Source organism: Eretmochelys imbricata, chromosome 2 (assembly GCF_965152235.1).
Source record: "Eretmochelys imbricata isolate rEreImb1 chromosome 2, rEreImb1.hap1, whole genome shotgun sequence".
Classification (NCBI taxonomy): Eukaryota; Metazoa; Chordata; order Testudines; family Cheloniidae; genus Eretmochelys; species Eretmochelys imbricata.
In genome coordinates, this window is record NC_135573.1 from 3,346,349 (window position 1) to 3,363,336 (window position 16,988).

The following is a 16,988-nucleotide window of genomic DNA, read 5'->3' on the forward strand; positions in this document are numbered from 1 at the left end:
ACGGGGGAAGATGGGGACACTGTCCAGGCCCAGAGGCGGGGGGAGATGGGGCCCCTGACCAGGCTCCAAGGCAGGGGGAGATGGGGATACAGAGGAGGCTCCGAGGCAGGCAGGGGGAGATGGGGCCCCCGGCCAGGCTCCGAGGCGGGGGGAGATGGGGACACTGTGGAGGCCCCTAGGTGGGTAGGGGGAGATGGGGCCCCCGGCCAGGCCCCAAGGCGGGAGGGAAATGGGGGCCCCGGCCAGGCCCGGGGAGGGGGGGGGAGATAGGGCCCCGGCCAGGTTCCGAGGCGGGGGAGATAGGGACACTGTGGAGGCCCCAAGACGGGGGTTGGGGGGGATGGGGCCCCCAGCCAAGCTCCAAGGCGGGGAGGGGAGATGGGGGCCCCCGGCCAGGCTCCGAGGTGGGGGGAGATGGGGACACTGTGGAGGCCCCAAGGTGGGGGGGGGGGTGGGGGGGAGAGATGGGGCCCCCAGCCAGGCCCCGAGGCTTTTCACTAAGTCGCCCCCAGCCCCGCCCTTTGTCCCTCCTGGCGCCACCCCCTACAGGCGGGGGCGCGGCCGAGCTCCCTTGGCCCCGCCCCCCGGCTTCTCGCCCACACTCGACATGGCGCCGCCGGCGTCTGCCCTGAGCCGCCCAGTTCCGGCAGGAGCTCCGCCCAGAGCGGAAGTGTGGATGGTTGCTATGGCGAGGCGCTGTGGCGACCCGCCCCTATTGGGGAGAGAGCCGGAGAGCGATCCGGCTCCTGCCGACGGCGGCGGGTGAGTGCAGCCGGGAGCGGGAGCGTCAGCGTCCCCGGGGCAGGGGGCCTGTGCTTGGGGCGGGGCTCTGGAGGGGGTGGGGGGGCCATTGCGGGGGGGGCTGTGGGGGGACGGGGGCCTGTGATGGGGGGCTGTGGCGGTGGCACGGGGGCCTGTGATGGGGGGGCTGTGGAGGGAGGGGGGCCTGTGATGGGGGGCTGTGGCGGTGGCACGGGGGCCTGTGATGGGGGGCTGTGGAGGGGGCGGGGGGGCCTGTGCTTGGGGGGCTGTGACGGTGGCGGGGGGGCCTATCATGGGTCAGTTGGGCTATGGAGGGGGTGGGGGTACCATGGCATGATGGGTATGGAGGGGGTGGGGGTATGATGAGGACAGGGGTCTCATGGCAGGGGCCACCATTACCAGTGTCTAAAGCGGGGTAGGCGACCTATGGCACGCGTGTTGAAGGCGGCACGCGAGCTGGTTTTCAGGGGCACTCACACTGCCCAGGTCCTGGCCACTTGTCCGGTGGTCTCTGCTTTTTAATTTCATTTTAAATGAAGCTTCTTAAACATTTTAAAAACCTTATTTACTTTACATACAACAATCGTTCAGTTATATATTATAGACTTATAGAAAGAGACCTTCTAAAAACGTTAAAATGTATTCCTGGCACGCGAAACCTTAAATTAGAGTGAATAAATGAAGACTCGGCACCCCACTTCTGAAAGGTTGCTGACCCCTGGTCTAAAGTGACACTTGAAATGCTGGTGGCACTGTTATTTCCCTCATTTCACTGTGTCCTGACACTTCTGGCAGGCGGGGTCGGGGGGAGCCCAGTTGGTCTTGATCCGAGTGAGCAAAGAAGAGAATTCCTATAGACTGAAAATGTAGCAGATATTTCTTCTCCCCATTTTTCCATATCTCAGGAACAGCAGGAGAGGGTTTTTGCCCAGCTTGGGAAACTACAGCTGGAGCAGAGAAATGTTCTGCAGGTGAGAACGTGGGGAAGGGAGGGTGATGGCTATTCATGTATTATTTCATGTTTATGTTCTGGTGGCCCCAGTCAGGATCTGGGTGCTGTGTAAACACGTAAGTGACGTAGTCCTTGTCCCAGGGAGCTTACAATCTAATAGGATGTCATACAAAACGTAATGGACAGGCAACACGGAAGATAGACACAGAACGTGGTTAGTTGTTAATTTTCCCAGCTCCATTCTTCTGTTCAGGTGCTTCACCCAACTTGCTTTAGCAAGCTTAGTAACCGTGCCCTACTTCCACGCTGCCCATCATATTCTATTTGAATTCCACCACTTTTGGGTCATTTCAATGCCTTTTGCAATACTTTTCTTGCACTTCCCTCCCAGGGTCCTTTCCTTTCCTGATTAGAATGCAATGTTTTTCCAGTTCAATCCAGTTAGTTGTTCTGGTCATAGTGGGGCCTGTGAAGGCCTGTTCCCTTCCTGCTCCATTGCCAATGCCTCTGTGGAACATAGGAATTGCCAGACTGGATCAGATTGCTGGTCCATCTAGCCCAGTATCTTGTCTCTCAAAGTGGCCAACACCAGATGCTACAGAGGAAGGTTTAAGAAGTCCCAGAGTAAGCAGATATGGGTTAATCTGCTCCTTGTGAAGGTCTTATCCAAATCACTAATAGTTAGAGATTAGTTTAAGTCCCGAAGAAGGAGGTTTAATATACCTTCCAAAATGCTTGTTAACGAGAATATCCAGGGTTATAATATTGAATACTATCCAATAAACGTCCAGCCTTTTTTGAACCTTGTGAAGTTCTTGGCTTCAGTGACATAATTTCACGAGTTCCACGTCTAATTACATGTTGTGTATAAAAATATTTCCTTTTGTCAGTTAGAATTTGCCACCTTTTAACTTAATTGAGTGTGCCCTGTTCTTGTGTTAGAAAACAGGGAGGGAGAAGAGAGTTCTTGATCTGTGTTCTCTAGGCCATTCATTAGTTTGTATACTTTTATCATGTTCTTATTTGCCTGGTTGGGAATCCATGGAAATGTGGCTGGCTTGGTCTCTCTACCCCACTGCTTCTCCTCCTCCTCTAATATCCATCTTCTCAGGGTGGGGACTGTACCTTTCTCTATCTTCTGAACCAGGACAGGTGCATTGTTAGTCAGTGTTAGTGACTAACAGCTTGATGTACATAACCTGAATTTACTTAGTACAAAGTGCATCATATTTATATGGCACACGTTGGAGAACAAGATTTTCCCTAGGTACAGAGCAATACTAAGGGTTTGTCTACATGCAGTTTTTTTGTACGCTCTAGTAACTGATGTAGTTAAATCAATTCAACCTCCTAGTGTAGATGCAGTTATACAGGCATAGATGTAAATTACAGAAATAAGCAATAGTGATATAAACACCTCTATGCCGGAATGCTCCTCATGTCCATGCTAGGGGGTTACACTGTTAAATTGGTACAAAACCCCAATGCTACTGCTCTCCTCCAGTCCTGTGCATCCTGCTTCTGCTGATCCTATTAATTAGCTGATGTCTGGAAGCTCATTTGGGGCTGGAAAGAGCAATGTAAGTGCTAAGTACTATTAAGTATTATGATGCTAATGGGATTCACATGCATACATCGGCATGTGTGATCAGCTTCCTTCTCCTGGGTGTAGCATAGCCCTGAAATAGGTGGCTCACCAGGAAATGTGTTAATGAGCGACAAAGTAGACTGCAAAATGCTAAAACCAGTTTTCTTCATAAAACTGGATCTGTATAGCATTTGGCCTAGTTCTGGAGAACAGCAAAATAATCCCCGAATTTTCACCCTTTGTTGTTCTCCATGTTGTTCTGCTCTGGAGGCTGTTTGTTAATTTTTCTAGCACATATTGCCATGGCAATGAGGCTTGTGGTAAGTACTCGAGCTCTCTGAGAAATCACTAAACTGGTTCTCGTCAGTGCATGACAAGTCAGGTCCATGGCCAGTGAGGATTATGGGCTGGACTATATTTACTATCACTTCGGTGGCATATAGATTGCAGTGCAAAATGTGTTAACCTAAGTAACTGGATTACCTCTGTTTTAAACTCCACAGAGCTTTTTAAAAAGGATTTTACAGCTATGAATTTCCTCCTCACCCTGAAATTTCTGGTTCTTTGCCAGAGAGTTTCTGATAACATTTTTGACACGATTTATTAGAACTGCCACTCCCTGGGCTTTGAACTTTAAAAGCCCGGGTTGCATGTCTCTATTTGTGTCCCATCAAATAATGTTTTTCTTCAACTGAGGAATGTTATCTTGTGGATAAAGGCAGAGGACTTGGAGTCAGAGTTGAGTTCTCATAGGGTCATAGACTGTAAGGTCAGAAGGGACCATCATGATCATCTAGTCCAGAGGTTCTCAAACTGGGGGTTGTGAGGTTATTACATGGGGGGTCGTGAGCTGTCACCCTCCACCCCCAAACCCCACTTTGCCTCCAGCATTTATAATAGTGTTAAATATATAAAAAAAAAGTGTTTTACATTTATAAGGAAGGGGGTCACACTCAGAGGCTTGCTGTGTGAAAGGGGTCATCAGTCCAAAAGTTTGAGAACCACTGATCTAGTCTGACCTCCTGCACACTGCAGGCCACAGAACCTCACCCACCCATTCCTGGAATAGACCCCTAACCTCTGGCTGAGTTTCTGAAGTCCTCAAATCATGACTGAAAGACTTCAGTTACAGAGAATCCACCATTTACACTAGTTTAAACCTGCAAGTGACCTGCGCCCCATGCTGCAGAAGAAGGCGAAACCCTCCCAGGGTCTCTGCCAATCTTACCTGGGCAAAAATTCTTTCCCGACCCCAAATACGGTGATCAGTTAGACCCTGAGCATGTGGGCAAGATCCATCAGCCCGACACCTGGGAAAGAATTCTCTGTAATAACTCAGAGCACTCTCCAGCTAGTGTCCCATCCCCGGCCATTGCAAATATTTGCTGCTAGCAGTCGCAGATTAGCTACGTGCTATTGTACGCAGTCTCATCACAACACGCCCTCCATAAACTTATCAAGCTCAGCCTTGAAGCCAGTTAGGTTCTTTTCCTGACTCCACAACATATTGCCTCTGGGAACTTGGACAAGTCCCTTGATTTTTACATGTTTGTGTCCTCTTCTGTAAAATACCTGCCTCCCAGGCATGTTGTGCCGATGAATGTTTGGAAAGCAATTGGGGGTGTAACATTCTATATAATTACGCTCAAGTGCTGGTTGGGTTTGGTAGGATTGCTCAATGTGGGGGCTGTTATTGTTCATCTGGTCAGCACTAAGGCAGTCCCAAAGCGTGATGTACTTGTTGCACAATGGTACTCTTACGCTTGGATGAATAAGGAATGGCTTCACAGAAAGCTGTAGTACGAGGATATTAGATTTCAGTAAATCATGGGAAATTACGACATGTATGACCAAATTCTGCTTCCGCTCCTCACTGCGGGAGTGACAGAGTTATAAGGGTGATAGTGGGGAACAAGGAGAAATGAGCTTACAGTGCGCTAAGCTTACTAAAAGTCCAGTGTGACGTATGAAATGCATATGGAGATAACTACCCCTTTCTCAGGAGCTCTGGTGTGACCAGACCTGGAACATTTAATGCACTGTGGGAACCATGTTACCAGAAAGATGCTGATCAATTAGACGGAGTTCAGGGGAGAGCAACAACAATGATCAGAGGCTGCAAGGTTAGATGGGGGAGGAGAATAAGCAAATTAAGCATGTATCAGAGGGAGCAATTATTCAGAGTGATACAGGGGTGGAGGGGCGGGTGGTTAGAAGTATTAGTAAGAGAGAGGAAGGAAATGAGAGAGAAAATTTAGGCTCAATCTCGATTAAAAACTTCCCAGCAGTCAGACCTGTGCATCTCAGTAGGGTCTGAGCTCCAAACCCTACTGCTTTGCGAGGTCTTGCTAACACCCACCCTGACCCAGGGCTTGGCTGGTCTGTAGTGTCAGAGCAGCTGCATTCTGCTCCATTTCATGCATATTAGGCACCACGCTCAAGTGCCAGACAAGTTGTCATTTGTATTCCTCAGCTGGGCAAATTTGGGAAACTTCTTTGTGGAAGGGCCTCTGCTTGCTTGGGAGGTGTGTGGCTGAGACTTTACCAATGGTAACAACCTGCAGTTCCCATCCTTAGGAACATACTTTTGTGGAAGCGCCCCGACATAAATCTGCCTTTGGCCGCGTTTTTCCCACGTGAGTGCTTAAAGCAGGGCACCTAACTAGATTGTTCTGCTTTTCAAAAGTGCTGAGCACCCACACAGCAGTGGCTTAAGGGGAAGCTGCAGGAGCTCAGCACTCCTGGGGGGACATGACTGTAGGGCCCTTCGTTTGAAAACTGTGGCCATTATGCACTACATCTATCTTAAATCTTAAATAGCCCCAGTCGTCCTTTCTCCTGCTATGGTGCGCAATAACCGTGCCATCGAGCTAACCATCCTGATGCAGCCAAGCATGACAGTCAGCTATCAGGCCGCATGTTCACTTGCTCTATATGTAAATATTTCATATTATGAAACAGTCCCTCAACTCTCTGGCCTAGTGTTTGGTTGAGTGCCTTCTGTTTCCAGGTAGGATGGCGTTCGTGGTGTCTGAGCTGCCATTTCTCAGTGGAGTTCTTGCCTCACTCTTCTGTCTTTAACCTTGTTTCATTTGTCCACCGGAAAGTGACATCACTGGCAAGTGATGTCAGGTGACTCCCTGAAGCTCCAAGGCAAGGCTAGTGTGCTCCAAGGCATGATTTCTGCTGGTTGGTCTCAAAAACAAAGCCCAAGCAACCTGCGCCGCTGCCAGCTTTCAGAGAGAAAAGCATTAAAAGAAAAGATGAACTTTCAGAGCAGGACAGAGAAGGGCATCTGCATGGAGGTAAAATGTTGTGCTCTATGCTTCCAGTAGACGTTCAAAGGAACGTTCAAAGGAACAGCAGCACAGTTCTCCTTAACCTTGCTCTTTGGTTGTCTGCCTGCATTTGTCCGGGCTGCCTGATTGCTTTTGCCAGGCTGGAGTGGCGTCCTCAGCCTTTCAGGGCTCAGTGCACAAAGAGACCTGAAGTCACAGAAATAAGAGATGGAAAGGGTTAGTGGTCCCCTGGAGTTCATACCTCTTTCTGGGTGGGTACCATTTCCAAAAGTATATGCTCTAATGCCTTGCCCAGGTCACTTTCAGCTGAGGTTTCCATCACTTCCCTTAGGAGACTATTTTACAGTCTCTAGACTTCATTGTTAGGCAGGGTGGATTGATTTAAATCCAGGCATTTAAATCACCAAGTGGAAAGTCTCGATTTAAATAATCAATTTTAATCAATTTTTCCATTTGTACTTCAGTTATTTTCTAAAGAAAGATGCATTCTCATTGGTTGATATAGCTATTAAATTGATTTACAACTCAGTAGAGCCTTTACACTAATTTGGTATATTGTTTTGCTACCTTGGAGGGTATGCTATACATACATTTGTTGAGCAATTATATAGCTTAATATTGTCAGATTCTTATTAATTGTATACCTTTAGTATGTTAGAAAATGGTAAATGATATGTTGCTTATTTATTAGATAATTAACTTTTTGCTTATGATTTGTGTCAAGCTGCATTACGATGGTAACTGTAATTTAATTAAACACACAAAACAGCATGTAAAATTTATTTTTATTAAACAAAATAACCTTAAATGTTTTGTTTACATAAACTTCTCTTATCAAAACATGTTCCACATTTACAACTAAATTATAAGAAGTTTGGGTTTTAACATATTTTTTATTAAACTCAAATTTCATTATAAACAAGTTTTTTTTTAAAAAAAGGTATAATTTAAATAATTAAAAATCAATTTAAATAAAATAATTCTGATTTATCTATTTATTTTAAATAATTGATTTTTATCCACGTTGCTGTCAGGAAACACTTCTTGGTGTCTGTCCTAAATTGAGAAATTCGAAGCTTAACTTTCTCTCTCCTTGGGCGGCACTGTAAATAATTCTTTCTACTTGATGTTTGCACCCTTCAAAAATTTGTAGACGTTTGTCCTCACTTAGCCGAGCTAAACAGATTCAGCTCTTATAAATCTCTTCTTATAAATCAATCCCTTCAGGACCAATCACTCAGTTCTTCTCTCTATCTTAGAATCATAGAACCATAGTGTTAGAAGGGAGTGCAAAGGTCATCTAGTCTAACCCCTGCCAAGATGCAGGATTTGTTGTCTCTAAACCATCTAAGACAGATGGCTAGTGAGCCTCCTTTTGAAAACCTCCAGTGAAGGAGCTTCCATGACCTCCCTTGACAGTTTGTTCCATTCTCCTAGTGTTCTTACAGTTAGGAAGTTTTTCCTGAGATTTCATCTAAATCTGCTGTGCTGGAGTTCGAACCCACAGCCTCTTGTCCTGCCCCCTGTGGCAAAGGAGAACAACTTTTCTCCATCTTTTTATGGCAGCCGTTCAAGTATTTGAAGACCACTATCATGTCCCGCCCCGCAATCTCTTCTCTTCCAAACTAAACATACCCAGTTCCTTCAGCCTTTGCTCATCTGGCTTGCGTTCCAGCCCTTTGATCATCTTTGTGTCTCGCCTCTGGATCCTTTCCAGTTTCTCTCCAGTTTTCTTTCTATATGGCGGTGACCAAAACTGGACATAGCTCTCCAGCTGAAGTCTAATCGGTGCCGAGTAGGGTGGTACTGTCACCTCCCGTGACTTGCACGCTGTGCCTCTGTTAATGCAACCCAGAATTGCATTTGGTTTTTTTGCAACAGCATCACATTGACGACTCGTGTTGAGGTTGTGATCCACCACAACGCCCAGATCCTTCTCAGCCGTGCTGCTGCCAAGCCAGTTATCCCCCATTCTGTATTTGTGCATTTGGGTTTTCTTCCCTAAGTGTAGCACCTTACATTTGTCTTTGCTGAATTTCATTTTGTCGTGTAATCCAGTTCTCCAATTTATCAAGATCTCTTTGAATTTGAACTTTATCCTCCGAAGTGTTTGTAACCTCCCCCCCGATCCCCAGCTTTGTGTCATCTGTAAATGTGATCAGTATGCTTTCTGTTTCTACATCCAGGTAATTAATAAAGATATTAAATAACAGCAGACGCAGAACAGATCCCTGTGGAACCCCAATGTGTTGTTATTTTTCTGGCAGTAAAGTGCCCATCGTCAGCTATCCAGGGACAGTGTCACCAGTGCTATGGGAATTGAAGTGTTCTGAGAGAATCCTGCCTCAAAAACACTCTTACTTAATACAAAATATAACTAAAATGTTGTTTGCAAAAGAGCTGTGTTGATGAGAGCTGTGAAGAGAAGATATCTTTCCCCAGAAACTGCAAAAAGGGAAGCATCTCCTTTGTTAAGCAGATTTCTTTGCTGCCCAGGTACTGATGTGGTCTGTGACTCTTGTTTCCAGACTACTGAATACTCATCTCCTACAGTTTGGATCTGGGGAGCCATGCCTTGTACATTTGTTTCCCCACAAGTACTTGGAAATTTGGTGATGACCAGATGGTACGTGGTATGGTAGTGAAGGACAGCGATTCGTATGCTGCAGTGCTGGCCTCAGATCACTTTCCCTTCAGAGCCCTGATTAATCCTTATAACAGTGTCCAACCCACCAAAGGCTCTGATGCTTTAACACAGGCAGCTACTCATAAATGTCCCAGGCTTAAAATCCATGATGAAAAGTGGTTCCTCATGGGATCATCTCAGCAAGCCACATGACAGGTCCAAGTCCTCTCCTCTAACCGACAGCTGGCTAAAGACCTGCCACTGTAGCGGTGATATCTTAAGCAGCAGTTGTTGCCATTGTTTGGATTAGACATTTCAGAGGCTATTTTAGTTTTCCAAGGCTAATTCTAGAAAGTATGTCCTGGAGTCCATGCAGGGGAATGAACACAGAGTTAGACATTCCTAGTCCTTTTTGGTTTGGCCACTGAATTCAGTGGAAACAGAGCTCTGTCAGACAAGTGCTCTTGGAGGCCAGAGATGGGTGAATTTAGAATTCTCTTTTGTCACGGGAGGTGTGTGTGGTGGTAGTGGGGGGGCAAGACATCCTGAGTGTGGGTTATTGTTTGTAGCCTTCGTGGGAATAATGAATTTTTGTGTTGTTCATTTGGGTAAAGAAATTATGTTTAAGAAGCCTGTGTGTTACTTTTTGGGGTTTGACAAATTCACTTCTTGTGCATCTCAGACAACTGATTAATCTGCCGCGACAGGGAGATTTTCCTAATGTCATTCTTGGGCTAGGTCAAGCTCTCACAAGAGCAGTGGGGTCTCTCACAAAGGGTGTTGGTCCACTGGTACTTGTGACCCCCTAGTGTCACTAAAGCCTTGGGTTGGAACAGTCCTAAGAAATGACTGCATTTATTTGGTCATCAATAGTTTAGTAGTTGGCGTATGTAAATCAGTGGTGAAGGCTGGAGGCTGTATGGTTGCCAAAGATGCAGAAAGGTGATTCAGCTGTCCAGAGACCGGGTTTGTGTTAGGCCATGTCTACACTAGCACTTATGGTGACAAAACTTTTGTTGCTCAGAGGTGTGGAAAAAACCACTCCCCGAGCGGCATAAGTTTTGCCGGCATAAGTGCTTGTGTGCACAGCGCTATGTCGGTGGGAGGCGTTCTCCTGCTGACATAGCTAGTGCCGCTCATTGATCTGGCTTTGTTATGTCGACAGGAGCGCTCTCTCCCATCAGCATAACGCGACACACGGGCATTCTGACAGTGGCACGGATGTCTCAGTACGGCTATGTCACTGTAAGCTTCTGAGTATAGACCTGGGCTTAGTCTGTGGCTTGCACATAATGCAGACCCTTTAGTAATGTTGTATGAGATCTTATAAAAAATGTTTTCTGCTGGAGTATTTAGCTCTGTAGCCTTGTTCCACCATGGGAAGGAAAAGCATCCCAACCAGAAAGGTCCTCAGGATTTCTGTTCCCCTCTTTCGAGGCCCTGCATTGTGCTGAGTTTCTTTGACTTGGTAGGACTGAATGTGAGTCATATTGGAACTCATCCCCACCACTCATGCGTAAGACCTGTGGGGCATCTCATGGCATTCCCCCTCACTTAGCTTAGCACACTGTTTCTGCTGCAGTTTTGGTTCCTGCCAGCCTCAGGTGTGAGGCACGTAGCCTGAAAAGTCTAAGCTGGCTATCTCCTGTTTCCCCCAAATCTCTTGTTTTCCACGGGCATCAGTTAAACCCTCTGAGTGGTTTTGAATCTGGTTTTACTCTCTTGGAGCACCAGACACTCCTTTCTTGCTGCTGACACCTCGTTTGTTGCTGGAAGTGTGGTGTTCCCTCCCCTCCTGCAGACCAGAACCAAACTTTTGGCTTCTGCTTAAAATTGAACACTGATATTGGCAATTGCTGCTGCTTTTCTTCTGCTGCAGATTTACCAGGTGTTAGGCCCTGTGGTGGTTCCCTGACCTGGGTACGGGCAGAGCCATGTTACTGTCTGGAGTGTCAAGAGGAAAAGCTGACCTCAAGAGTGAAAGTTTGGGAAAATTTCTGATGTCTGTGGAACCCCTTAAGTTCACAGACTTCTCCTCCCACCCTCGCCCCAGTCCCTCAGCCTGGTGCTGAATGCTTGAAGCTCTTGCTGCTGTTAGGAAGCCTTTAGCTGAAAACATTCCTGGGTCTGCATATTTCAGCAGCCGCCCATATGGCTCAACTATTTTGCACTTCCCATCTGTAGATCTCAAACCATTCTACAGAGGTAGGTGAGTGGCATTATTCCCATCTCACAGATGGGGAGGTTAGGTGACCAAAATTACGCAGTGAGTCAGTGGCAGAATTGGAAATAGAACCCAGCTCTTTACGGAGGCAGGCAGGCGTGACCACAGTTCATGCAATATTGCTCTTGCTGCATTTGTACACACAGTCTTAAAGATAAAGACACTTTGACCACAAGTGAAATGAATTTGGTCCTAGCGAATGTTTACCCACCGCATGAAACCATCCCAGAAATCGGTACACCTGGCAGTCTGACCGGGATACAAGGAACTGGCACTGCTGCCTGCTCAGTGTGTACCTGCAGCTATGGGGACCCCTGGTGTTATGTTGGATCATATTAAAGAAGTTCTGTATTAAAATCACAAATGAGTTTGATTCCCCATAGTTTAAATTCCAGGGTATTACTAATTAAGAGGTCTCTTGCTTTTTGGTCTCTTGTTTTTACTGTTTCTCCCTCTGAGTGTGAAACTTGCAAGCTGCTAATTGTGTTAGTACATAGAAGCATAGAATATCAGGGTTGGAAGGGACCTCAGGAGGTCAGCTAGTCCAACCCCCTGCTCAAAGCAGGACCAATCCCCAACGAAATCATCCCAGCCAAGGTTTTGTCAAGCCTGACCTTAAAAATATCTAAGGAAGGAGATTCCACCACCTCCCTAGGGAACCCATTCCAGTGTTTCATCACCCTCCTAGTGAAAAATTTTTTCCCAATATCCAACCTAACCTCCCCCACTGCAACTTGAGACCATTAGTCCTCGTTCTGTCATCTGCTACCACTGAGAACAGCCTAGATCCATCCTCTTTGAAACCCCCTTTCAGGTAGTTGAAAGCAGCTATCAAATCCCCCCTCATTCTTCTCTTCTGCAGACTAAACAATCCCAGTTCCCTCAGCCTCTCCTCATAAGTCATGTGTTCCAGCCCCCTAATCATTTTTGTTGCCCTCCGCTGGACGTTTTCCAATTTTTCCACATACTTCTTGTAGTGTGGGGCCCAAAACTGGACACAGTACTCCAGATGAGGACTCACCAATGTCGAATAGAGGGGAACGATCACATCCCTTGATCTGCTGGTAGTGCCCCTACTTATACATCCCAAAATGCCATTGGCCTTCTTGGCAACAAGGGCACACTGTTGACTCCTATCCAGCTTCTCATCCACTGTAACCCCTAGGTCCTTTTCTGCAGAACTGCTGCCGAGCCATTCAGTCCCTAATCTGTAGCGGTGCATGTGATTCTTCCGTCCTAAGTGCAGGACTCTGCACTTGTCCTTGTTGAACCTCATCAGATTTCTTTTGGCCCAATCCTCTAATTTGTCTCGGGCCCTCTGTATCCTATCCCTACCCTCCAACATATCTACCTCTCCTCCCAGTTTAATGTCGTCTGCAAACTTGCTGAGGGTGCAGTCCACGCCATCCTCCAGATCATTAATGAAGATATTGAACAAAACCGGCCCGAGTGCCGACCCTTGGGGCACTCCACTTGATACCGGCTGCCAACTAGACATGGAGCCATTGATCACTACCCGTTGAGCCCGACAATCTAGCCAACTTTCTATCCACTTTATCGTCCATTCATCCAGCCCATCCTTCTTTAACTTACTGGCAAGAATACTGTGGGAGACCGTGTCAAAAGCTTTGCTAAAGTCAAGGAACAACACGTCCACTGCTTTCCCCTCATCCACAGAGCCAGTTATCTCGTCATAGAAGGCAATTAGAGAAGGCATCCTAAGACAGAGTCTGTTCTCAAAGCAATACTTTATAACAACTACTCACACAGAGAGAGACTCAAAGCGATACTTTGTAACAACAGAAACAGCACACACAGACTCCCCGCCCTTTTGTTGTATTTATCTTTCTTTGTTAACAATTGTGATTAAAATAGAGATAGAGGATGTATGTGGATGGATGGTTGCTGTGGATAATAAATGAATGATCAGGGAGGTGCCAGCCTAAGAATCCAGTGTCCATCAGCCGAAGAAGGCGTCAAGTGGAAACAACCAGAAGGCAGACTGGAATCTACCCAACAGCATCAAGGATGGGTGAACCGAAGAACAACAGGGAGCCGTCAGGAATGTGCCATCTGCTGATTGATTCAGCAACAGCATGATGAAGCAAATCCCATAGACTGGCATAGGAAGAAATTCCTATAAAAATGGACTCTAGAAACTGAGAACTTTGGGATCTGATTCTGTAAACCAACTTCCAGGAGTGTCAGATGTGCATCTGACAAGGCCCAGCTCCCTCTTCGTGTCCAGGCCACCTGGCCAGTGGCCTGGCACGAGCAACAGTAAGGCTGGTAACTATGATAACAACCTTGCAGAACCTGTGTGTGTGTGTATGAATGAATGTGTGAATAAAGATGAGATTGAATGGAATGTTATAGCTATAACTAACTGCTTACTATGATTCTTTCTGTATTCACAATAAATGTGGTATTTTGCCTTTTCCCCTTTAATAAGATCCTGCTGGTTTTTATTTTATTGGTGTAACACTGGGTCCAGGTGCTGACCCCTCAGTAAGAACAGGTAGAAATGCAAGTGCCCTGGCCCCAGGGCCACGTGGTGTGGCAATGAGCTGCTTTGTGCTGACTAAGAGGTCAGTGGTAATACCTTGAGCGCTTTAGGGAATTAAAGTATCTCCTACCAAAGCTGGTCAAAAATGTTCTGATGGAACCTTTTCTGAGCGGGCAACCCCAGGAGGCAGCAGCCCGGGGAGTTGGGCAGCTGGAGCCAGGCTAAAAATTTTGCATTTGTTCTCTGGAATTTTTCAGAATTTTTCCTCCTGTGAAAAATATGGGTTTTTTTGTTTGTCCCAGTGTAGAATGAAAGATTTCCCCCACCCCCTGACTGAAAGTTTCTACAGTAGGGAGACTGAGCTGGCCGGAAAACAGACTCTCCTACTTTGTCAAAGCCCTGCTCCTGGCAGGGGCGTGCAGCAGACTTCCCAGTGTCCACTCCTTGTTTTTCAGCCATCCACCATTCCCATAACTCCTTCCACAAAACACATCACCTGCTTCTCTTTCCCTGACTGAATGCTGTCTCCTCCCCAGTCAGCAGGTCTGGCTAGCAGTTTGGGTCAGGTGTGGGGAAAGAAAGTGATGCATTGAATCTTGGCTTTTGGGGTTGGAGGCAATTGAAAGGTTTGGCAGGATTTCTCAAATTTGCTTGACCCAGCTGTGTCAGGAGGGCTTTGGCAGAGGTCTGGAGCTCCCAGGACTGGAATATTAGGTGGGACTGGATTGAGGTACTCTGGCAAGTCTGTGTGGTTGTGCAGGACTGCAATAACTCTGCAGTGTTGTAAGAAATGACCGAGGTACATTAATAGAGCCGTCTGGGGGAAATCTTTTGTGCTATTCCTTGTTTTTGCTAACTTTAGCCTTACTATTATTTATGACTGACACCATAATTGTGACAGGTTTCAGAGTAACTGAGTGATGCTTTACAAAACAAGGAAATCACGAGGTGGAATCCCTGCCCAGAGGAGTTTACAGTTGACATAAATAGAACAGCAGGAGACAGCAAAACAGGTTGTCCGAAGGTGAAAACAGTACAAGCATGCAGGAATGCCTGTGAGCTGAGGTTTCAGAGTGGTAGCCGTGTTAGTCTGTATCAGCAAAAAGAACGAGGAATACCACAAGTACCTCTCATTCTTTTTGTGAGCTGAGGGTGCCACTGTTTTAATATATGCAAAATCATAGTTTGCCATGACCAATCCATACTCTGAGTCCCCAGTTTAAAAAATTGTCTCGTGGCAGTTAATCTTATTAAACAACCGAACAATGGGGATCAGATCTCTTAAATATATGAAATAATCCAGCAATCCTGTGTATTTGCCCTTTGACTGGAGAGCAGGTTTTCATGGAACTCTCCATAGTCTTCAGGAATATGCTGTTTGCTCCATCAGGCTGTGATCTCATCCATCTCCTAAACAGGAGTGGCGGAAGTGCCCTAAAAGTGTGGGGGCCACAGGCGCCCAAACCATGGCCTTGCCCCCCCCCCGATGCTGTGCCCCCACACTGCTCCTTCTCCCCATGCTCCTGCCCTCGCACCATCTCTTTCCCCAAGGCCCTGTTCCTGTGCCACCTCTGACCTCACCCCCCGCTTGCTCCCCTCTGCACCCCGACCCCTGTCACTTGTCCTTATGGCCCAGAAAAGGTGGGAGTCATGCTCCCTGGCCCGCCCTGTTCTGGCATCCCTGCTCCTAAACTAAGCCTGTTTTGGTCACTGGTTAGAGAAGACATCCAGGTGCTGCAGGAAAAGGGTGTCGGTGATTCAACATTCTTCTGAGTCAGGATTGAACTAACACCTCAGCATAGTGTTAGGAGTGCTGACAAGGACCCAGCTACTACTTGCTCGTAATCCTGGGCACCTTCCAATTTGGAAGTTACATTCTGCCTGCTGCTCCTTCCTCCCCCGCCCCCGGCTTCCTCCACTGTGGTTTTAACGGACACTCCACTCCTAAACTGTTGTGTATCATTCAGCTGCTGTTAAACAGCTGCTGCATTTAATCTCAGAGGTGGCTGTATTTCAGTGTTGGACAAAATAACTTCTGTATATATGGTAAAAATCTTTGAGATGCTTCTGAAGGAAAGGTTTCAGAGTAGCAGCCGTGTTAGTCTGTATTCGCAAAAAGAAAAGGAGGACTTGTGGCACCTTAGAGACTAACCAATTTCTTTGAGCATAAGCTTTCATGAGCTACAGCTCACTTCGTCGGATGCATTCAGTGGAAAATACAGTGGGGTGATTTATATACATAGAGAACATGAAACAATGGGTGTTACCATACACACTGTAACCACAGTGATCACTTAAGGTGAGCTATTACCAGCAGGAGAGCGGGGGGAGGGGAACCTTTTGTAGTGATAATCAAGGGTGGACCATTTCCAGTAGTTGACAAGAACATCTGAGTAACAGTGCGGGGTGGGGTGGGGGATAAACTGGGGAAATAGTTTTATTTTGTGTAATGACCCATCCACTCCCAGTCTCTATTCAAGCCTAAGTTAATTGTATCCAGTTTGCAAATTAATTCCAATTCAGCAGTCTCGTTGGAGTCTGTTTTTTAAGTTTTTTTGCTGAAGAATTGCCACTTTTAGGTCTGTAATCACGTGACCAGAGAGATTGAAGAGTTCTCCAATTGGTTTTTGAATGTTATAATTCTTGACGTCTGATTTGTGTCCATTTATTCTTTTACGTAGAGACTGTCCAGTTTGACCAATGTACGTGGCAGAGGGGCATTGCTGGCACATGATGGCATGTATCACATTGGTAGATGTGCAGGTGAACGAGCCTCTGATAGTGTGGCTGATGTGATTAGGCCCTATGATGGTGTCCCCTGAATAGATATGTGGACAGAGTTGGCAACAGGCTTTGTTGCAAGGATAGGTTCCTGGGTTAGTGGTTCTGTTGTGTGGTGTTTGGTTGCTGGTGAGTATTTGCTTCAGGTTGGGGGGCTGTCTGTAAGCAAGGACTGGCCTGTCTCCCAAGATCTGTGAGAGTGATGGATCGTCCTTCAGGATAGGTTGTAGATCCTTGATGATGCGTTGGA

The 16,988-nt window shown here is 46.7% G+C and overlaps 1 protein-coding gene across 2 annotated transcripts in view; it reads left to right on the forward strand.

Annotated features, from left to right (window-relative positions):
* Positions 1-728: 728 nt before the first annotated feature.
* PPP1R16A (protein phosphatase 1 regulatory subunit 16A) overlaps positions 729-16,988 on the forward strand; it is a 77,714-nt gene continuing 61,454 nt past the window's right edge. The window contains exons 1-2 of one of the 2 annotated variants that reach the window (XM_077809685.1): positions 744-762; positions 1,668-1,733. The gene's annotated coding sequence lies outside the window, so the exon portion shown is untranslated. Of the gene's footprint in view, positions 763-1,667; positions 1,734-16,988 lie in introns of both variants that reach the window. The other variant, XM_077809686.1, reaches the window with a different exon arrangement.